Source organism: Callospermophilus lateralis, chromosome 1 (genome assembly GCF_048772815.1).
Source record: "Callospermophilus lateralis isolate mCalLat2 chromosome 1, mCalLat2.hap1, whole genome shotgun sequence".
Taxonomy (NCBI): Eukaryota; Metazoa; Chordata; class Mammalia; order Rodentia; family Sciuridae; genus Callospermophilus; species Callospermophilus lateralis.
The window spans coordinates 59,860,120-59,884,073 of NC_135305.1; the positions used below are offsets into that span (position 1 = coordinate 59,860,120).

At 34.6% G+C, this 23,954-nt stretch overlaps 1 protein-coding gene and 1 non-coding gene across 3 annotated transcripts in view; both read right to left on the bottom strand.

Moving 5' to 3' along the window:
• Magi2 (membrane associated guanylate kinase, WW and PDZ domain containing 2) overlaps nt 1-23,954 on the bottom strand; it is a 1,283,222-nt gene that overhangs the window by 1,135,478 nt on the left and 123,790 nt on the right. The window lies entirely within an intron of this gene.
• Nucleotides 9,562-9,667, bottom strand: LOC143384597 (U6 spliceosomal RNA). The gene has a single exon (XR_013089393.1). It is a non-coding gene; the product is annotated as a U6 spliceosomal RNA (small nuclear RNA).

Here is a 23,954-nt window from a genome sequence, read left to right on the forward strand (position 1 = left end):
AAATAGAAGAACAAATTAACACCAAAAGCAGCAGAAGACAGGGAAATAATTAAAATCAGAGCTGAAATCAATCAAATTGAAACAAAAGAAACAATTGAAAAAATTGACAGAACAAAAAGTTGGCTCTTTGAAAAATTAAGTAAAATTGACAGACCCTTAGCCATTCCTTTGAAGAGAATGAGAGAGAAAACTCAAATCAATAACATATGTCTTGAAAAAGGAAATATCACAACAGATACTACAGAAATACAGAAGATAATAAGAAATTATTTTGAAAACCTGTACTCCAATAAAATAGAAAATATTGAAGGCATCAGCAAATTTGTAGAGTCATATAATTTGCCCAAATTGAATCAGGATGATATACACAATTTAAACTGATCAATTTCAAGTGATGAAATAGCACACCATCAAAAGTCTACCAATCAAGAAAAGCCCAGGATAGCCAAGTTATACAAGGCCTTTAAAGAAGAACTAATATGAATACTCTCCAATTTATTTCAGGAAATATAAAAAGAGACAGCACTTCTAAACTCATTCTATGAGGCCTGTATCACTCTGATTCCAAAACCAGGCAAATACACATCAAAAAAATAAATAAAACTTCAGACCAATATCTCTAATGAACATAGATGCAAAAATTCTCAATAAAATTCTGGCAAATCAAATACAAAAACATATAAAAAAGATCATGCACCATGATCAAGTGGGTTTCATCCCCCAGATGCAAGGTGCTTCAACATATGGAATTCAATAAATGTAATCCATCACATCAATAGATGTAAATATAAAAATCATGTTTACATCTCAATGGATGCAGAAAAAAGCATTTGACAAATACAGCACTCCTTTATGTTCAAAACACTAGAAAATCTAGGAATAACAGGAACATATCTCAACATATAAAGGCTATCTATGATAAGCCCCAGGCCAACATCATTCTAAATGGAGAAAAACTGAAGGCATTCCCTCTAAAAACTAGAAAAAGACAGGGATGCCCTCTTTCACCACTTCTATTTAACATAATTCTTGAAACACTGGCCCCGAGCAATTAGACAGATGAAAGAAATTAAAGGGATACACATAGGAAAAGAAGAATTCAAATTGGCACTATTTGCTGATGATATGATTCTATACCTGGAAGACCTTAAATGTTCCACCAGAAAATTTCTAGATCTAGTAAATGATTTCAGCAATGTAGCAGGATATAAAATCAACACCCATAAATCAAAGGCATTTCGGTGTATCTGTGACAAATTCTCAGAAAGGAAAACTACCCCATTCTCAATAGCCTCAAAAATAAAAAATAAAATATTTGGGAATCAACATAATGAAAGAGGTGAAAGATCTATATAATGAAAATTGCAGAAGCTTAAAGAAAGAAATAAAAGAAGACCTTATAAAATGGAAAGATCTACCTTGCTCTTGGATAGGAAGAATTAATTTTATCAAAATGACCATACTTCCAGAAGCATTATACAGATTTAATGCAATTCTGATCAAAATTCCAATGGCATTCCTCATAGAAATAGAAAATTCAATCATGAAATTCAAGTGTAAAAATAACAGTGCCAGAATAGCTAAAGCAATCCTTAGCAGGAATAATGAAGCAGGTGACACATCACCATACCAGATTTTAAACTATACTACAGAGAAATAGTATCAAAAACAGCATGGTATTGGCACCAAAACAGACTGATAGACCAATGGTATAGAATAGAAAACACAGAGACTAACCCACAAAACTACTATTATCTTATATTAGACAAAGGTGCTAAGAACATGCATTAGAGAAAAGATAGCCTCTTCAACAAATAGTGCCGGGAAAACTGGGAATCCATATGCCACAAAATGAAATTAAACCCCTATTCCTCACCATAAACAAAACTCAACTCAGAATGGATCAAGGACTTAGGAATACAACAAGAGAACCTGCATCTAATAGAAGAAAAAGTAGGCTCTAATCTCCATCATGTGGGATTTAGGCCCCAACTTCCTTAATAAGACTCCTGTGGCACAAGAATTAAAATTAATAATAAATAAATGGTATGGACTCAAACTAAAAAGTTTCTTCTCAGCAAAAGAAACAATCTGTGAGGTGAATAGAGAGCCTACACCCTAGGAGCAAATTTTTACCCCTCACACATCATATAGAGCACTAATCACTAAGGTATATAAATAACTCAAAAAGCTAGACACCAAAAACAAAAAAACAAAAACAAACAAACTAATAACCCAATCAATAACTGAACCAAGAAACTGAAGAGACACTTCTCAGAAGATGATATATAATCAATCAACAAACACATGAAAAAAATGTTCATCATCACTAGCAATTAGAGAAATGCAAATCAAAACCACTCTAAGATTTCATCTCACTCCATTCAGAATGGCAGCTATTATGCATACAAACAACAATAAGTGTTGGCGAGGATGTGGGGGAAAAGGTACACTCATACACTGCTGATGGAACTGCAAATTAGGGCAGCCAATATGGAAAGCAGTATGGAGATTCCATTGACCCAGCAATCCCTCTCCTCTGTCTATACCCAGAGGATTTATAAACAGCATACTACAGGGACACAGCCACATCAATGTTTATAGCAGCTCAATTCACAATAGCTAAACTGTGAAAGCAAAGTAGATGCCCTTCAGTAGATGGATAAAGAAACGGTGGTATTACATACACAATGGAATGTTACTCAGCATTAAAAGAGAATAAAATTATGGCATTTGCAGGTAACTGGATGGAGTTGAAGAATATCATGATAAGCGAAGTAAGCCAAACCCAAAAAACCAAAGGCCAAATATTCTCTCTGATAAATAGATGCTAATCCATAACAGGGGGGCATGGGAAAAATGGAGAAACTCTGATGGGGCAAAGGGGAGGGAGGGGTGGGTAGGAAGCATGGGGGCAAGAAATATGGTGGAATGAGATGGATATCATTACCCTAAGTACATGTATGACTGCATACATGGTGCAGCGTTATATTGTGTACAACCAGAGGAATGAAAATTTGTGCTGTAACTGTGCACAGTGAGTCAAAATGTATTCTGTTGTCATATATACCTAATTAAAATAAATAAATTAATGTAGGTATTCTGACTGTGGGAATGTACAAGGAAGCGTTTTTCTGGTGAGCAAACTCTTGGAGGGTAAGAGGCACTCTGTTTCCCATGCTTAGAATGCCCAGCAGTTTCTCCTTGAAGCTATTAAGATAACTATGTAGGTGCACTATCTAGTTTCTATGGTGATGTCCTCGGAAAAAGGGCCCTGTGTTTATATTACCCTGGACCTTATGTCAGTTATCTAGCATTTGTATCTAAAGGAATACTAAATCATAATGTAGTCATGGTAATGAAAAGCTATGTAACTTGAGACAAATAAATGTGGCTGCTGGGAGGAGCAGCCACTTCTTTCCTTGCCTCTGCATTCTCTGTGTGTGTCTCCTTTGTTCACTTCTTTACAAATTAGTTTAGAGCAAAAGTTGCCTAATACAAAGCCATAAGGATGTAGTCCCATATTTTTTTCTAAGAGTTTCATAGTTTAACTTTCATTTGGGCTCTGATCCAATTTTAGTTTATCTTTGTAGCTAGTGTGAAACAGAGGTTCAACTTCATTCTTTCACCTATGAATATTCAGTTATTTCATAACCATTGTTGAAAAGACTTGTCTTTTTCCTTTGACTTATCTTGACCCTCCTGTCAAAACTACACTTATTATAAATATAGAGGGTTATTTGTTAATGTCTATTACTTTCTATTGGTATATATGTATCCTTTGCCAGTACCACATTGTTTTCATCTATATCTTTGTAGTAAAATTCAAAATTTATAAGTGTGCTCTATTTTGTTTTCTTTGAAGTTATAAATTGGGAAGTGTACTCTACCTTTGTAGAGACTTTTGCATTTATTCTGGATCCCTTCACATTCCTTGTATGAATTTTAGATTTCCTTGTTAATTTCTGCCAGGCAGCTCATCTGGCCTCTTGACAAGGATTGCATTGAAGGTGAGAATTGATTTGGGGAGTATTGCTATCTTAAGATTAAGTCTTCTGCTTCCTGTTTTTGTTTCTACTGGGTTTTGGCCCATTATTAGATTTTGATTATTATTACATCTGCTATGGTTTGGATAAGTGTCCCTAAAGGTCCATGTAAGAGAACTGGGAGGTGGGTACTGAAGACCCTAAAGAACCAAGGACTAGAAGGAAGTTCTTAGGTCATTGAGGATATGTGCTTCTGGGACCAAGCCTATCCCTTTCCCCCTCTCCAAGCTCTCCCTCTCTCCCTCTTCCCCTCCACCTCCCTCTCTCTCCTTCCTAGCTCAGAATGTGAGCAATTTGCTCTGACATGTGCTCCCTGCCATTGCCATATGGTGTCCTTACCAGAGGGCCAAAATATTACATATGCCGTATTTTGGACAAGAACCTCCCAAACCATGAGCTTAAATAAATGATTTAAATTAAATAAATTATTTCACTTTAAAAGTTAATTGCTTCAGGTATTTTGTTTTCCAAACACAAAGCTGCAAATTGTAACATTCAACTGTGGAGATTGCTTAAAATGATTCCACTGTCTTCCTACTGCACTCTGAATCAATTTTAAATTCTCCTCTCTGGCCCATGATATTTTCAGTAGGTGGGCACCAACTCTCTTCTCTGACCTTATCTTAAAATCTGCCTAGCAGCTCTTCTTGGTTTTTCTTCCTATTCCTGAATAAGCCTGTATCAGATCTTTTGCTTTTTCTGTTCCCTCATCTGAAATCCACCCCCCTAAAATCTTTGCAAGACTAATTCCTTATCATCATTACTATAATTTGGATCTGAAATATCACCCAAAGGGCAATGTATTAAAGATTTGGTCCCTGGCTCAAGGCATCATTGGGAGGTAGGGGAACCTTTAAGTGATGGGACATAGTGGGAGCAAGTAATGTCACTTGGAGAAGACACCAGGACCAGAGCCCCCTTCTATGTCTCTCCCTTCAAGCTGACCACCATGAGGGAAAGAGCTCTGTTCTACCATACACTGCATCCCCTGCCCCCTGCTGCCCAAGATGTGCTGCTTCACCTCTGGCCCAGAAGAAATGAGGCCAAGTGAATAGGGACTGAAACATATTAAACCATGAGCAAAATTAGCCTTTTCTTTTTTTCAGTTCATTACCTCAGGTATTTTGTCACACAACAGAAAGCTGACTAAATCAATTAAGTCTATCTTATAAAGTCTTTTATTCAAGATGCCTTGGTGAGTATACCATCTTGAACAATGTTGCAAGACTTTATTTATAAAATAAAATAAATAGCTTTATTTATTTATAAAATAAAATAAATAGCTTTATTTCCAACAACAATAGCAACAACAACAACAACAAAACCATTACAGATAGGCTCAATCATTCACTCTCAGCTGACATGAAGAATCTGTGGTTTAGGATGCAGACTTAGTTAATGTCATTGGTCAGGTAATAGACAAAATATTCAAATCCATGTAGTCTGTCATCTAAACCTGTAACCACAAACCCTCTATGGCATCCTAGTGACTGAATAAGCATTTTTTTTCCAGGGCCATTGATCTTCTGAGCACACTTTTGGTCCTGTGCATTCAAAAATGTATGTCTTTAATTATATTAAACTTAGAAAATGTTCCAAAAAAATGTTAAAGTCACTTGGTAGACAGCCTTGGATACCTTGTCAATTTTATTTTTATTCTCTGAACATATTAGGTGATACCAAACTTGATTAAGTTATTATTTCATTTAATTGTTTTACATGTTAATGCACACAATAAGATCAGATTATAGAAGATATTTTAGAGCTTAAAACTAACAAACTTTTTTTGGAGCAAGAAAACATTTCTTTTTGATGGAGTTTTATTTTGCCATATAGTCTGCTAGCAATTCCAACTCTCTCATAAAAATTTAAAATTTAAACTTTAGCAAAATCAAACAATGAAAAAAGGCAAATGACAAGCTTAGTTGAAAATGCATCACTAAGAAAATTTAAACTTAATTTTATATGCCCTGATGGCAAAAGAAATGTTATATATTTTAAGAATGCAGTTCAGAGGATGAAAGAAAAGCAGATTGCAGAATACATTATTGCATTGTGGTATGAAATTAAGAAGTTATTTCAATATAAAATTTGGTGCTACCACTGTAATGAATCCAAAGTAAGAAATAATAAATAATACAACTTAGAGATTTTCTTGTTACAACTACATATAATATCCACAGCATGTTAGAATTTCTAAATAATTAATTACTTTCAATTTTTTCTTTAAAAATTCCTTTGAGCAATGTACATTCAATGGAAAATAATTAGTAAGTCTTCTATTTTTCATTTTTAAATTTGTTTTATTTAGTTATATATGACAGTAGAATGCACATTGACATATCATACATAAAAGGAGTATAACTTCTCAATCTTCTGGTTGTACATGATGTAGAATCACACTGGTCATGTAGCAATACATGCACATAGGGTTATAATGTCCTATTCATTCTAATACCCTTCCTACCCCTACCTCCATATCCCATCCCCTCCCTTGACTCCCTTCTGCCTAATATAAAGTAACTCTATACTTCCCTACCCCCCAACCACTTACTGTGAATTAGCATCCACATATCAGAGAAAGCATTTGGTCTTTGGTTTTTTGGGATTGGCTTATTTTGCTTAGCATGATATTCTCCAGCTCCACCTATTTACTGGCAAATACCATAATTTCATTTTTCTTTAAGGCTGAGTAATATTTCATTGTGTATATATACTACAGTTTGTTTATCCATTCACCTGTTGAAGGACACCTAGTTTGGTTCCATAGTTTAGCTATTGTGAGTTGAGCCAGTATAAATGTTGATACGGCTACATCACTGTAGTATGCTGATTTTAAGTCCTTTGGGTATAAACCTAGGAGTGGGATAACTGGGTCAAATGGTGGTTTCATTCCATGTTTTTGAGGCATCTCCATACTGTTTTCCATAATGGTTGCACCAATTTACAGTCCCAGTATTATTTAGTGCTAATCTAGTGCAGATGTAGAGAGTGATTGGTGAGGCCAAGCTGTCTTAATGAAAGAAGGAACTGTACTTGTCATTCACTCTTGTGTTTTCAATGCCTAGCATAGTGTTTGACACTTGAATGGAACTCCATGATATTTCGCTGACACTAAGTTGATATTAATTTTTAGATGTATCCTACTTTTAAATATGACCAGGAAGAAAGCACATTGCCACTTAATTATTTCTTATTATTTTACATATTAATTATGCATTTATCCAAAATATGACTCTTAATTTATTTCGACATGGATTTATTACACTCATGTGAAAATGAAAATAGAAGCTAAGAAGTTAAACTCCTCATAAATTTGTTATGTTCAGAGAACAATCATTAGGTTTTAGCTCAGAATTGCTGGAAGTGCTTGTTTCTCAGTACCATATAAATCTTTATGGTGCAAGAGCATCAAAGGGGGGATTGCCAAAAACTGGGCTTTCCTCTTGTTTCTGAGATTTTTCTTACAAGCAGCTCCCATTCATTTTGTAATTTTGCTGCTGGTGGATCTTTGATCTTATCAGAAGGTTCAGCAGAAAGCTTATAGATTACAGTATCAGAAATCATATCCCTCCTTAAATAGTCCTCAAGTTTTCTTTAACTGAAATCTCAAGAAAATGAAATCATTCTGTCATTCCAGCAACTGTTGTGATCAAGTTGGCACAAGTGCAGACAAGGATCCATGCAACTACATGTCTAACAGGGTGGTGGTTTTCCATTGGTTGAAAGGTACATTCCAATTTCAGAAATGTTAAAATGTGAAAAAATTTACTTTTCAAATTGATGAAATATATTGAAATAAGAGAGGTGTCAGAAAGAAGACAAGAAATATCAGTGGGGATGGCATGTTTTATGTGTAATAAAATAGATGGAGCCCATAGCTCTTGCCTTCTCCTTGTTAAAAAAAAAAAAAAAAAAAAAAAAAAAAAGCTCTTCTCATGCGAGAAATATCACCAGGAACAGTTGCATACAAGCTGCTGTTAAATTTTAATTAAAATAAATTCTATTGGTTCATTTTATTAGTATTTATTAATAAACTCTAGTAGAGTCACCACTCTTGTAGTTGATAAGGATTTGATCAGGAATCAAAAGTTCACAGTGTTACCTTCTAATGGGGGAAGCCCATATTGTAAATAAGTAAAAATTAATTAAACCAGATAAATCCAGAGTAATGCCTTTTGTCATGTTATTGATAGGGAATAATTGAAGTAGGAGGAATGATTTTTAGATTGGCAGTCAGGGAAGACCTAATTGAAAGCTGGATTCTTTGACTGAAAGCACAAATGGATGGGTGAGTGAATGAATAGAAAGAGTCATTTAGAAATACTAACTTGGCATAGCTTTCACTTAACTTTCCTCATTTATTTACTTCTGCAACAGGAATCCCTGCTCTATTCCAACTCTAAATTAAGGAAAAACGTCATCCATTTCTCCCCCATTAGAAAAGCAGCTTTTTCCTCTGTGTGAACTGATTTAACCAACAAAATTTACACAAACCAGAGGATATTTCCCTGAATGGATTCGTGAGAGACTTTTAGTCATGATTAAAGTCGAATATAAATTATGGTTTATTTTTGACATCTAAATGTCAGCATTTTATCAGAGAACTATGAAAATTGTCTTATTTTAAAAATATTTTCTATATATAATTAGCTGTCAATATTTCTTCAAGATTTGTTTAAATCCTTGTTTTAATAAGGCAATTACTTTTAAAAAAATGTAGAAACACCAAAATTATTAGTCTCTGTGGGTTTTTAAGAGGTTCACCAAGCAAAATCTCTACAGAACCTGTGGCAACAGTTTCATGTAAGTGTCACTTGGTGGCAGCATAACAAAATTGCTATAAAAGTTTTTAACTTGGAGAACTAAGCTCTTTAATGAATAAGCTGGTGAAAAACATTATAGCTATTTTGTAAAGTACAAAAAAAACATGTCAGTGTTTTTAATAAGTTACTGAGGAAAATCTCTTAAAATACCATATTATAAATGGTAAAAATTATACTTTCATTAATATGGCATTTATTAAAAAATATTTGTTGTTTCTATTGTCTGACAGGATCTAAGTTAAGAATTGGGCTAGAAAGATAAATTCATCATGGTCTCTATTCTGGGCTGAATTGTCTTAAAATTCTCATGTTGAAGTATGAAACCCCAGGACTGTAGAATGAGACTGTATTAGAGATAGGGTCTTCAGTGGGGGAATCAGGTTGGAATGAGGTCATTAAGGTGAACTCTTATCTTCTGTGACTGTTGTACTTCTAAGAAGAGGAGATCTGTACACAGACACACACAGAGGAAGACTGTATGTTGTCACTGGGAGAAGACAGCCATCTACAAGCTCAGGAAAGAGATTTCAGAAGAAACCAACCCTGCCAACATCTTGATCTGACTCTTAGCCTTCAGAATTATGAGAAAATAAATTTCTGTTGCATAAACTACCCAGTGGTATTTTATTACAGTAGCCAAGTAAATTAATAGTTTCCAGGCTTATGGGGCTAACATTGTTTTATCTTTCCCCAATATGGATCACTTCACAAATTTGCATGCCATCCTTGTGCAGGGGCATGCTAATTTTCTCTATATTGTTCCAGTTTTAGTATATGTGCTGTAGAAGTGAGCACATGGGGTTAGCATTCTTTAAAAAAGGGAGGGGAGAGAAGTAGCAGCAGCAGAGGGTAAGTATTTATAAGACAACATGACAGGTTTTGTAATAGATGTATAGATGTATGATCAGATTGTGTCGGGGTCTTGTTGGAGAGTGAACACTTCAGATGATGGTGGGAGGCCCCATGTAAGATTTAGTGTAAGATTTTGGGTGGTGAATAAGAATTTTCCATGTAGATAAATTGAAACATGAAGGAATGGCATTTAGGGAAAGCAGCTGTTGAAACTGGTGACGGATGGGAGTGCATGCTGTACTGTGAAAACCACACATCGTACTGATTGCTGATGCCTGAAGACAACCTAGAAAGGTAAATTGGAAATAGAATTTGAAAGAGCCCATAAGACATTTGAAAGTATATACTAATTTTCCAAATCATTCCTTCTTTGAAAGGGGTTGAGGTGACATGGAAAGTAGGTTAAAAGGATAAAGTAAATAAATATAGATAAAAATAAAAATAGATCAATAAGATATGGTAACCATAAGAACCAGGGTACTTACAGTGACTGAGCTTAATTTAAAGGTTCTGAAGCCAGGACACAAATAGAAAGATAAGAATGTTAGAATAAAATAAGAAAGAATATGATAAGAAAGTTCATTTTCTTAGTGTTCATAAAGTATTTGAATTAAACAGGAATGGCAATTATTACATTATATAGGGATATAATGAATATTCTCTTCAGCAGCATTTTGCTGTTTGTTGACAGATTTTGTTAGAACCTCGGTAGAAATAATCATCTATGGTGCAGTGTCTTCATGAGCTCTAAGACCATATCAAAATATGTTCCTAAAACACATTTATAATAATGAATTTTGGTAAACATCTTAATTTTCAAATTAGCAGCATGCTCAGAATTTAAAAGTGGTGTGCTGTGGGGATAATTGAGTGGCAGAGCATTAATCCAACCCAGGTGAAGCCCTTTGTTCAATCCTTAACACTACAAAAACGAACAACAAGAAAAGGTGATTTGTTTGAATTGATGTGTTAATTTTGTGATCACATGATTTATATGGGTAAAAATTCATAAATTCCATCCATGTCTACCATATCTTTTAATCTCCCTACAAAATATTTAATAACTACCACAAAACTAATTATGTCACATGAATTGATAGCCTAGAGATAAGACTCCATACTGTTTACATAGTAATATAATTAGGAATGACATAAGATCCGTTTGTCTTGTCTCTTATTGAAATTATATTTGAAATATGCAGTTAATATATTTCTAGGTAATGTCTCCTTCAGTCTTAGAGAAAAAAAAATGTGCACACGTGTATATGGGCTGTATCAGTCTTCAAATATAGATGCTGCATATATAGATATATAGATATATCTTCTTTGTAGAAAAGGAGACTGGGAGAGGCACAGAATCTCTATTCATAACTTGTCAATGTCAACAACAGTTCTTACCCCAGGTGAAGTCTGATAAAATTAAAGAACATAGATCTTTAACAAAAAAATATTTGACAGGTGAATTTCAAAAGCATCATTTTCACCAGGTGTATGTGTGTGTGTGTGTGTGTATTTCTAGAGAAGTTACTTGTGTGGCTTTATGTTAAATTACACAAAGTACTCTACATCCAAATAATCTATCCATATACAAACTGGGAGGGGTAAAGTATTGGTTTTATTTGTCAATCATGGGACTTAGAACAATTCCACTCAGGACACAGTATATTATTCTTAGGGCACTTTGGTGAGGGCTGATGGGAAGGTTGAAATATGCTGAACTAAAACTCCTAGGAAAGATAGCTTGTATTCTTGGATGAGCTCCAGCAATAAAAAGCATTTTATCCTTTATACTTCATTCTAGCATTCTAAATCCTCAACAGCTATGGTATATATGCCTGAAAATTTGCATAATTTAATCTGAGGCTAGCTCGTCCTTTCTGGCTTTCTAAGGCTCGGAAGAAATCTGTAGATTTGCACTGCCAAGGCATTACTACAGAGCTCTGAGTGTCAAGCAGGGCATGGTAAAACACAGGGACTCTTTTCTTCTCAAGTCCCATGGCCAGCTCCCAGTGAGGAAAGCACCAGAGTCAATGAGAGCTCTTACACAGTTTCCAAATTCTAGAGCCCATGTGAAATATGATTGAAGAGAATTGTATTAAGCAGTCCTATTCCTTCTGCACAATGAAGCTGCGTGGTCAGAGAATGTCTAATGGTGTTACCCAGGAAATGTTGCAATGCTTAGGTGTCTAGGTAATGGAGAAGTTCACCTCTATGGCCAGGCTCCTAATAGGAAGTGATCTTAACTGCAAAGAGCACTTAAAAACAACTTGTCCACCATATGGAGTGTTGATCGCAGACCATTGAGGGAAAATATAGATGAGAAAATGGCAAAAAGGGAAAATGCAGACAAAGAGTATTAAAGAGGGAGACAACATCAACCTACATTATTATTATTATTTCCTTCTTCTTTTCCTCCTCCTCCTCCTCCTCCTCCTCCTCTTCCTTCTTCTTTTTCTTCTTCTTTTTTGGATTGACATCAGTGTGTGTGGCATGTTTTAAGAATATTTATGTTTAAGTATTTATAGTAAATCATATGTATGTGTGTGTGTGTGTGTGTGTGTGTGTGTGTATATATATACTTTTAAGAGTGTGAGTTCAGTGACTTCAACAAATCGGTTTGTTTGCATTCTTAATGAAATCTGCTTTGTTTGCTTTCTGGATTCTGTCTCATTGCTAACCACATTAAATGGGATAGATAATAATGGCTGTAACACTTACAGTGGTTTATGACTAATGAAGATTCCAGGGGTTAACATGGAGGCATTCATACCTTTTTCCTCCACAGCTTGATTTCATACTCATGTCTTTGATATGAACTATTATATTGATCATAGAGCTAATCTGATCATGTATTTATTCATCATCTCATTTTGAATTTTAATCACTTTATATAACTTGGTTTTTAACTCTAAAATAAGATTTGTTTAAAAAAATGATTTAATATTCCTTTGGTGAATAATATGAAAAGCTTTAGAAATTGAATTAAATACTCCTGTTGTATCATGTTGCTCTTTTCATTTCACATGAAACCATAGACTCAGATTGTTTTACTTTCAAATTTTTCTGTAATATTTGCTTAGATGGGCACTTGACCTTAAATGTATCAACTTGAATTTTGTATCTGTTGCATTTTACTTTGTCATGAAGGAACATTTTTTTTCACATAAATCTTAAGGAGTAGAATGGGTTTGAAACTGAGTATTCAATATTCAGCTTGACCATAAGCAATGAACCATGATATTTTGGGGTATCCTAGGTATTTAATTGACATATCTACTCTGAGATGCTCTGAAGTATTCAAAGCAGATGTAAGAACTGAAGATACATGTAGGTCTGAAGACTTTGACTTGTGAAGAGAAATCTTGAGTTTGCTGCTCTATGCTTGAATTTTGAGGCTGCTAGGATGGATTTAGCCTAAAAACTCTGTGAGGGTACCTACAAAAACATAAGGACTTATACTGAGCAGCAAGAATGTTCAGGAACCTACAATCTGCCTTAAAACAAAATGGAAAGTTACTGAGGAGTTGGTGAGAAGTGTGATATCACAGGGTGCTTCACTCAAGGCAATGTTGAAACAGATGCTCTGAGACATTGTCCTCAAAATAGCAGCATAACACCATAGCTACAACTTATGAGCCCAGATGGACACATTTTATGATCCATTTTACAAAGAGTCATGCTCTAACTGCACTCTTTAATTGCTGACCAGGTCTGAAAGATATTTTCAGAGCTAATGATATCTAGTAGTCTAGGTGAGAGATGGGACCTGGATTCAGTGAGAGGTTTCACTGGAAAGCTATCTCTGCAAGTGTAAAGCAGGCTGAAGAAAAATTATCATCTCCTATATCTAGTTTTTTTTCCCCATTCCTACATGCATCCTCTGGGGGAAAATGGTTTTCCTTTAAAGTCATCTTTGCCTAAGGAAAAAGTAGATGTACCTAGACTTCTTTACTTTTATATTCTTCAGAAAGAAACAAGAATATGCTACAAATTCTGGGAATCAGGATCTTTGAATAAGTGTGTAAGGCATTTGTCGGAATCTTAGATTCTTACCTAGTCATAGCCTTTGGTTAAAAGAATATGCTTAATTCCATAGATCTTTCTTCAACTCCCATAGAAATGCATGGATTTAATCTCAACTTCCTATAGAAAAATATGGCTAAATAATTTTCTTAAAAATTACACATGTTAACATTGGTGAATTGGAATGGGAAACTGATTATGAATAAAACATTAAAAGAAAGCTGATGCACTTAAACATGACATGTGAAATAAAACCCTATTACTCAATTCATGTATAGAAAAAGTGTTTAGCATAATAAAGTAATATCAAAATGATTTTAATATGAAATAATATTTCATATAGACATTGTCATGGAAATATTGAACTTGCCAACACGTGTAGCTAAATTTTCCCTCTGCTCTTATAAAATAGATTCTGTTCTCTCCCTCTGAATGTTAACATGTGTTCTCAATGCAGAGACAAGTCACTCCAAACAGAAGGTGTTCAGCTCTTTTTGGAATGGTTCCCAGCACAGCATCCTCCAGTGCAATCTTTGGCCATAGATGCAAGAGCCAGTTCAATAGTGCAATAAACATTCTTCCCTTCCCCCACTTTAGTGGCCCAAATAGTAATTTGTCCAAGAAACTGCCTGCTGGTGCTATAATGTCAAATCCCACTAGAACTGGCAGAAAGGTGTTTATGTCTACAGACAAATGAAAGAGCAGGGACACATCTATTAAGACTGCAGAACACTAAACCACTAATTGCTTAAAGTAATTTGGAAACCTATTTTAGGAATCATAATACAAACAGAATCATTTCATAAAGAAATTATTAAGTAAATAGGAACAGTTTGGATCATTTTTACCTGATCTCATTTCTGTTAGGCATTTAAATTTATATAGCATTACTCTCAGAGGCCAAGCAAGCCTGCTCTAAAGTAATAATAATTCCTTTTCTGAAGAATATATGGGTTACTTAAAATCAGAAAATAGAAGTTACAGCACTGAAGAATAAAATTATCTAGGAGAATTGCCCAGAATACTAATAACCTCAAAATGAATTCAAAATCGAATACTTTTTTCACTTCACCCTGATTAAAAAACAAAATTATTCAATGACAAAGAAAAACAGACTCAGTTAAAATCACTCATTACAACTATCTTACATGTTCCCTTCTCTACATTCTTCCACCCATACTCAGGGTTATAACCCCAAATATATACCATATTATTTGACACAGAATATATTTGTGAGAATCATCTCCATTTTGTAGATATTTTCTATGCTGTATCTGGTTTAATTCGATTTTAATAGATTTGTTAATTTCTAACAATCTCAGTATGCACTATATAAACTCTCACTTTTGCAAAGATTAAAACATGCAGAGGAAAGAATAATAAAAGACAATACCTGTAGATAAAACTTTTTAGGATTTTATGTTGGAGGAATAAAATAGTTTAATATTGGATTTGGCTTTGGTTTTTGATTGTTTCTTAAATTCTCGATAGTGATATTCAAAAATATATTAATTGTATTTAGAGGTTGGTTTTCAATAAAATTTGTAGAGATATTCAATTGACTTTTGCTAAGGACTTGGCATACATAGCAGCATGAGACAAAGCCTCTTTTCAAGTTTTAAATCTCTAGGATAATAAACCAGTTTCACTGGAGACAGTGTATAAACTGCTGATGCCCTGATTAAAATGTGACATAAAATTTAACTTATCAGGTACTTCACGTTTATAGTGTTTACCTAGTATGTAGATTTTAAAAGTCCCTTAAGTATACTTGTGTTCATAACTCTGGAAACAATTTTTTCTTCAGTTCCTGAATGTTATCAGGAAAAACTCTGATTAGAAAAATATCTACATCAGTGTTAAACATTTATTGTATTCGTCTGTGTGTGTGTGTTTGTGTGTGTGTGTGTGTATGTGTTTTACTAAATACAGAAAAAAGTGTTCTAAAGAAATGGTAACTCACAAGGGGATAAAAGAAAATATGGCATTTTTAATTGAAGCAATCAAAAGATCAAAAGGGTAGTTTTGCTCCAAAATTGGCGTGCATTAGAATGACCAGGAAAGCTTGCTAAAGGTTGAAATTCTTAGCTCCACTACCTAGAGATATTTCAGTATGTCTGAGATGGAACCCAGGGATGAGTTTTTTAATGAATACTCCATGAAATTATGATGCATTTAAATTCCTTGCCATCACACATCAAGTCTACATGGTAATTATTTACAGGGTTAATAATTATTGCAAAATATTTAAAAAGTAGTTAGTGAAGCATAGTGCAGATGGGAAGCTCTGGAGTCACTAGCAAATAAAGCCAGTCATCGTTTTTCCTGCTTCAGGAGAAAAGGGGAAGCTACTAGAAAGGAATTTCCCAAAGACCTCCCAGAACACTTAACTACATAGTTGTACCCATGATCCTATATTTAGCAAAATTATTATTACTGTGATCAAACAGCAGCCCTCAAGACCAGTCACTCAATTTGACAAATATCTATCATGCTTTCTCACCTACTAAATATTCCAGAAATTCTTACCCTTCTATTATATGAACATTTTTACCTGTTTGTTCTCTATTATCAGTAATAAGAAATATCCTCATATTTATCTCATTTTACTAAAAATAAAGACACAGCTCCATTTCAATTATCCCCTCAATAACAATTCTAAATTTCTTTTTATAATGAATCCCTTAAGTTATCTCTTATCAGTGTTTCTTTACTTTTGCATGTTTTGACCTCCCACCAATCAGGATTTCCCCCTTTTCAACAAAACTCCACATGAAAAGATCTCTGGTGACCCTGATGTTGCTAAAACCAAGAGTGGATTCTCAGTCTTTATCTCTCATGTCCTGGTAAAGGCATTTGACCTAGATCATGCCAACACATTCAATACCCTGACTTGGCTTCTAGTGTCACAGTCATTTCTTCTCAGGCTCCTTTGCTTCTAATTTTTCTATCCTTTTCCTTCCACTCTCACCATTATCTGCCCTTATCTCTCTTGACAGTTATATTAGAAATTCTGTGAGTTGCCGTGACTTTACATACCATCTATATGCAGATGATTCTAAATACAACTCTCTGGCTGCTGAGATCATCTCCCAAGAACTCCACACTCATACTTCCCAAATTCCTCTTGAGTGTTCAACATGCAGCTCAAATTTAACATTTTCAGAAACAAATTTCTAATCATTTGAGATCTTCTCTCTTGATCTACAACTCCATAGCCTTTTCTACCCAGGAATGTGGCAATTCTGTAACTTCAAATTCTTCAAACAAGAATCTTGAAGTCATTCTTCTCCTTTTTTCACATCACGTATCTGATTCATCTCTGAGTCCTTTTCGTCCTACCTTTAAAATATATCCAGAGTATAACTTATTATCACCTCTAATGTAACATCCCAGTCTATTCCTTTCAGATCTTCCTCGTACAAGGTACGCAGAGTGATTCTATATTACTGGGATTCAGCTCATGTCACTTTTCTGTTCAAAAACCTAAAATCCCCTCTCACTCAAGAATAAAAACCAAATCCTTGGAGTTACCTTTAGGAGCAAAATTAAGTCAAGGAAATTCAAGTCAAGCTAGGTCAAATCAAGTGAAGACATGCCATTCAATACAAGTTGAGACAATTCTAAACATGTCAAGTCAGGGACAAGACAGCCAATTCTAGTCCTGAATGATCTCCCTACCCACCTTTTACTTCCTGACTTCATCCCTTCCAATATTATGTCATTGGGCTCCAAACCCATTGTCTTTCATATTATTCCAAAAACCCCAAATCATAATCTTTGTTTCTGCTGTTTTATCTGAAATGCTTCTCCAGAATGCCTTGTGATTTGTTCATTTTTTTCTTTTTTATATTTATATAAATATCACTCTTTCAGTCAAGCTTGTTTGTCCATCCTAGCTAACACTGGCAAGCCCTCACAATCTAGCCTCCATCTCTCAAGTTTGGGGCATTGAATTCATAACTAATAATAGGTTTAACTTATTTATCCTTCTTATTGTCCATCAGTTCCCCATCTCCCCCAACATATAAGCTTCATGGATACAGAGATTTTTGTCTAACTAACCACTGTACTCTAGAGAAACACCAGGCTCAGAGTAGATATTCGAGAAACAGCTCTTGAAAGATGAATGAATGGTGTTAACAGTACTGTCAAAACATAATTAACAAGATCACCCTGAATCTGGACTGGGTCCCAATGATGAAGCAGCACTTGAAATGCAGTGTCACTGTGTGAGCCACTTCCTTCCTCCACCCTGGATCTGCTCCCTTTTTCCCTTGGGCTCTATGCAACCTTATCTAGTCCTTCTAAAGCAACCATTTAAATGTCTTGAGGGAATGCTGGTGAAGTAAACATATATTATCACTTGGAATATTTTCTAGATAATACATTTTAATCTTGTATGAGAAAATTCCATTACAGACTTCCTTCTTCTCCCACCCCTTACCTTAAAGAGTACCTTAACTAAAAATATATGCATCATAGAATGTGTTTGGGGTTTATCTGAACACAAGCATGCGACCACAAAATTATTTCTTTTAATCCTTTATGAGGTGAAGGTGGTTAGGTTTGATGCAGCGATGAAGAAATATACAAGGAGGCAAATTTCCCCCAGAAACATAAACTCCAGTTGTAATCAGGTTTGTAAACCCTGTTCAAAAAGTATTTGGACTGGGCTTATATCTGTGTGCCCTCTTGACTGCACAGTTGTATTTCCAGGGTGTGGAAATTCTTGGTATGTTGTATGTTATTTCTCTCTCTCTCTCAGAAACAAATTAAATCAAATGATTAAACTGTACCTAGGCAATTTATTCTATTTGGCATTGCTTCTTAAGGGTTATTGAGATCAACTTAAACTCAAATAGAATAGAAAATTACAGAAACTAGAATAAATATAATGAGGAAAGTCAATTCTATTTGTTTGTTTATAAAAGGCCTTGTTATATAAGAGAAGTGTTAGATTAACTTTTATTTCTATAACTCTCAAACTCTTCAAATCAATCTACTAATCACAGTAATTTTGACACTTAATTTGTTCCAGTCACTGCTAGACAATTTACATACATTATTTGTTGTAGAAAAGTCCTAGCACCCAGAAGTCTTTCTGATAATAGAACCCAAAGTACTTAGCAGAACTCTAGGCATTTCACATGCATTAAGCCCTATAGTCATAGAATAGTATCCTCCAGAGAGGGATTTCAGAAACTTTAATTTTCTTCCTGAGAAACTATCAATCATTCTTTCCTGCTAAATGCAGTCAAGCTTTCCTGAAGTATCCCTTTTTTCTCCCATTTTCTAATAGTTGGTCTTTTGGTGATAAAGTTCTAAACCAACATGGTTCATTCTTCTGCATACAGTTATTTGTTTCTTCTGGGTACAGTGATTGGTTTAATGATAACATGTTAATCAAAGTCAGCAAGATATATTTCAACTTTTACTGAAGCTATACTGTAGCATATAAACCAGAAAATGTATCCCTGAGACCTGTTTACAGTATTTAGGGACCATGAAGAGAGTGGTGTCCTCAAATCAAATAGACATGAAGAAATGAAATGTATATAGAGAAATTGAAGTTTCGGACAAAGTCTTGAAATTTTTTAACTGTTCTCTTATGTGACATATTAAATCACCCCATTTAAGCTGTTTTTGTGTGTGGGTGGGGGGAGTACTGGGGGTTGAACTCAGGGGTACTTACTTGAGTACCTGCCCTATTTTGTATTTTATTTAGAGACAGGTTTCACTGAGTTGCTTAGTGCCTTGCTTTTACTGAGGCTGACTTTGAACTAGCCATCCTCCTGCCTCAGCCTCCTGAGTTGCTGGGATTAAAGGCATGTGCCACCACACCTATCATAAACTGGTTTGAGTTGCGTTTTCCATCACATACAACACAGTTTTCTAAATAGTACAGAACCTTTAGAATTTGCAACTTTAAGCACATCATTTATAAATATAACTTCATTCATAATGGTAGTATAAACTAGATTTCATTATTTAAAAATAATATCCTGATCTAGCAAATTTCTATCAAAAGTTATTCAATATTAGATAATTTGAGGGATCGAATTTGGATGCATATTCCTAAGTTCAGTTAGTATTACACAGTACTACACATGTATCATAAATCCTTGTAACTATTTCTTAATTTCAAGCAGCATTGAAGTACTAAGTAAATTATCTATAAGATACTGTTGAGGCTGGAAGAAAGAGACAAGGCATTGCCAGTGATGGAAGAGTCCAAAGTCCAGTAGTTCTGGGCACAGTGGTGAGAGAGGAAGGGATGGACACAAGAGTGGAATCAATGATTGGTGCAGATGTGGGAAGAGGACATCTTGAAGAGCAAAAGCTTGAACTTAAACAGAGAACTATGGATTTTGAAAAATACTAGGGATAAAAGGACTATAGTAGAGAAGGAGGGAGAAAATCATCTTTAAATCATTCTATGGGATATACTTCAAGAGTGAGAAAGAAATTGTGGACAGTAGATGCTGGCTAGAGGTGTGTCTTCACTTTAAATGTTGGCAAATTTTTTTGTTAGTCCATTTTTGGTTACTAATAACTTAATATCACATACTGGATAACTTATTAAAAAACACATTATTTTGGCTCACAGTTTCAGTCTAGGTTTGAAGGGTCACATTTGCTAATGGCCTTTCTGTAGGCAGAGTCCCAACACAGTGCAAGTTATCACCTGGTGGTGAGAGATGAGAGTGCAGGAGAGACTTAGCCAAATTGGCTTTTATGTTAGTTAGACCCACTCTAGAGATAATCCATTAACCTATGGATGAAGGGATCAATTCATTCAGAAAATATGGCCATAATCTCTTAAAGATTTCACCTGGCTTTACATCTTAACATCTCATAATGGAGATTAAATTTCAACAAGCGTTTCAGGAAGTACAAATCATATTTAAACCACAGTAGTCTCTTTTAAGTTTTTTTCTCTTCCTTCAACATAATATCAACTTTAATTTTTATATTTCCAGGGTTACTCTATTTTTTTCTTCACTTGTCACTTTTGAATGGATGGAATTCTATAGAAGAGTAATAACAACACCAGAATTCATATTTTAATCAGTGCATTCCAGTTTATAAATGTTTTATACACACTGTTTCATGTAGCCACTGAGGAATGGGAATTATATTATATAGGAATATATATATATATATATATATATATATATATATATATATATATATATATATTTATACATGCAGACATAGAAACACATATATGCATCTATATAAACAGATATACATATACACACACATGTACACTCATACACATAAGTGTATACACTTCTTCATTCTCCTTTCTTCTTTTTAGGATGGCTAACCTATATATTTATCTACACATTAAGGACACACACACACATGTTATGGTACAGTTATGAGATGTCCCTCATATGTCATGTGTAAAACAATGTGAGAACATTCAGTAGTGAAATGATTAGATTATCAGAGTGTACCCTAATCCACGGATATGGATTAACTGGATAGTAACTGTAAGCAGATAAGGTGTAGCTGGAAGAGGTAGGTCACTGCAGGCATGCATTTGGGGTTTATATTTTGTCCCCTAGGGAATGAAGCTTCCTTGTTGCCATAAATTGAGCCGCTCTCCTCCATGATACCCTTCTATCACTATGTTCTGCCTTACCCTGGGCCCAGAGCTATGGAGGTGGTAGACCATGGACTGAACCTCTACAACTCTGAGCCAAAATAAACTTTTTTTCCTTTATGTTTCTCTTGTCAGATCTTTTGGTCACAGTAATGAAAAGCTGAGTAAAAAATACGTATGTGTATGGATGTGGATGTTTTTGTGTATATAAATTTACATATACATAAAGTTTATTTCTGTATTTGAAGAAACTTTCTGTGTCCTTCCAAGAAGCTTAACATTAATTGTCTGTTGTTTCTAAAATCAAAGGAAGATTTTGATTTTCTTGTTCATGACCTTGAGTCATTTTCTTATCTTGCTCATTCTTCTCTGATTTTGAGACTTATCAATTCTTTCTCTTTTAACAGAGTTATAGGTCACACAGCAAAGAAAGAAGGTAACTAATGTTTATTAAGTGCAAATTATGTGGTAGGCACTCTGCAAAGCCTTATATTCACATTTAATCCTCACAATTACCCTGTGTGGTGAGTATTATGATTCTCATTTTATGGATGAGGAAATCAAGACTCATAGAAGTTAAATAACTTGCCTGGGGCCATATAGCTGGTTGGTAGCAGAGCTGAATACAGGAGCTCATGTTCTCTCTACTATAACAAATTACATTTCTAAGGTAATGTAGGAAAAAATTGTGGTTTTTAGAATGGCTTTTGATTTTCCCTCATATTTTATGGTCAAAAATTGAAGTGGAAAATTTGACACAGTATCAAGTAGCACTGACCACCCAATCAACTATTTTAAATGAGCCACAAATGCATGAAAAATTCAGTAGCTATGTCTAGCAAGAAAATACATGAGATTAATGATACATAAGAAGTATCATTTCCACATATAATCAGTACAAAAATCTTCACATTCTTTTTTTTCATACTAAACCTTTGAAATCTAGTCTAGGTTTTATATTCACAGCTCATCTCAATTCAGACAACTCACGTTTCAAGCACTCCATAGCCACACATGGCCATTGCTGTCCTATTGAACAGCACAGTAACATAGGAGCCTTAGTGGGCCTAAATACTTTCTCATTTCCTTCCCTGGACAACAAGCTTTAATGGAGAGTTATGTATATTCAATGACTCATTCTCTTTTGCATTTATTTACTCATTGGAATGAGCCTGGTTTCAGGCACCAGTTCAGTTAGGACAGGCTGGGAAATGGAATCCTCATTTCCTAAACCTCTCTGGCACTCATTTCTCCTTGGCTTCAAAACTCTTCTCCCTGGATGTCTGCTTCCCCTTCTACATCTATAGATCCTCACTTTGATTCTGCTTGGGCTAATCTTCTCTTCTACACAAACATTAGTGTGTACACTTCTTCATTCCCCTCTCTTCTTTTTAGGATGGTATCCTATATATTTATCTACACATTAAGGACACCTGCAACTAATCCCCTCAGGACCTTTATCATGAAATCATATTTATATATTCCATGTCAAAATTTCATTACAACACATTTAAAATACCATCTGTAAAATGTCATATATACACACACATTCACAGACACACACTGTTTCCTTCCCATCACTACTTGGTTGAGGAAACTATTTTTTTTCCTCCAGTAGAAGTGTGTAGGTGCTGGCCAAGTAGGTTATATTTTATTTGTCTAATTAAGTAAATTGAAAGAATTGAGAAAAGGAAGATATATATATATATATTTTCCTTTTGTGGAATTGCATCTATCTCAGAGTAAAGTAATGTCTACTCTCTCAATTTCTATAATTCTGTCAGTATGATTGCTATCAGCAATGCTTCCATTTAAGGAATGAATAAATAACTGATCAAATTCTTACTCAGACACAATATATTAGTCATGTGTTACAAAATGCAGAGCAAAGAAAACAAAAATGCCAGAGTATTTATGGAGTCCATTGTACTATGTACTAATTTTCAGACTCCTTTAGTACAGTGTGTGCTTTTGCAAAGGAAACAAAGACGATTTTTCACATAAAGTTGAAAGAATAATTAAGCAAATTTGCTATGGTTTTTCTTTCTCCAGTAAATTTTTCTTCCATGTTCATTACCACTTGCTGTTCCTCCCAATTCAAACATCCTGTTTATGGAGGACACTCTCAGTTTGTGAGTCATAGTAAAAGAGTTGTGTTACTGTCAGTCACCTTACCCCCACTAACTGCATTATTAATAAATGTATATTTTTATATATAAAGTTTCTGAGCTGTTGTTTGCATTCCTCTGGGATGTTTTGCCGCTTTAATTAAGATTCACTCTAATTGAAGGGGTTTCCAAAGTAGATACGAAGTTTCACACTGTTATTACTCAGAGTCTTCGGTCAATTTCTGACATTTGAAGCTAAGTTTGGAATATCTATTCAAAATCTTCTTGATTTTTCTGCATTTGACCATCTACCTCCAGTTTATATCCAGATAAAATGGGATGATGTCACTATCTATTTTTCACACATATCAGCGCTTATCCCTTGCCTAGAAGGAAAACATTATTAAGACAGGAATGCTTATGTGAGTCAAATGAAGTTATACTTCAATAAACACCTTTTAATTTCCATGGTATGACTATATTT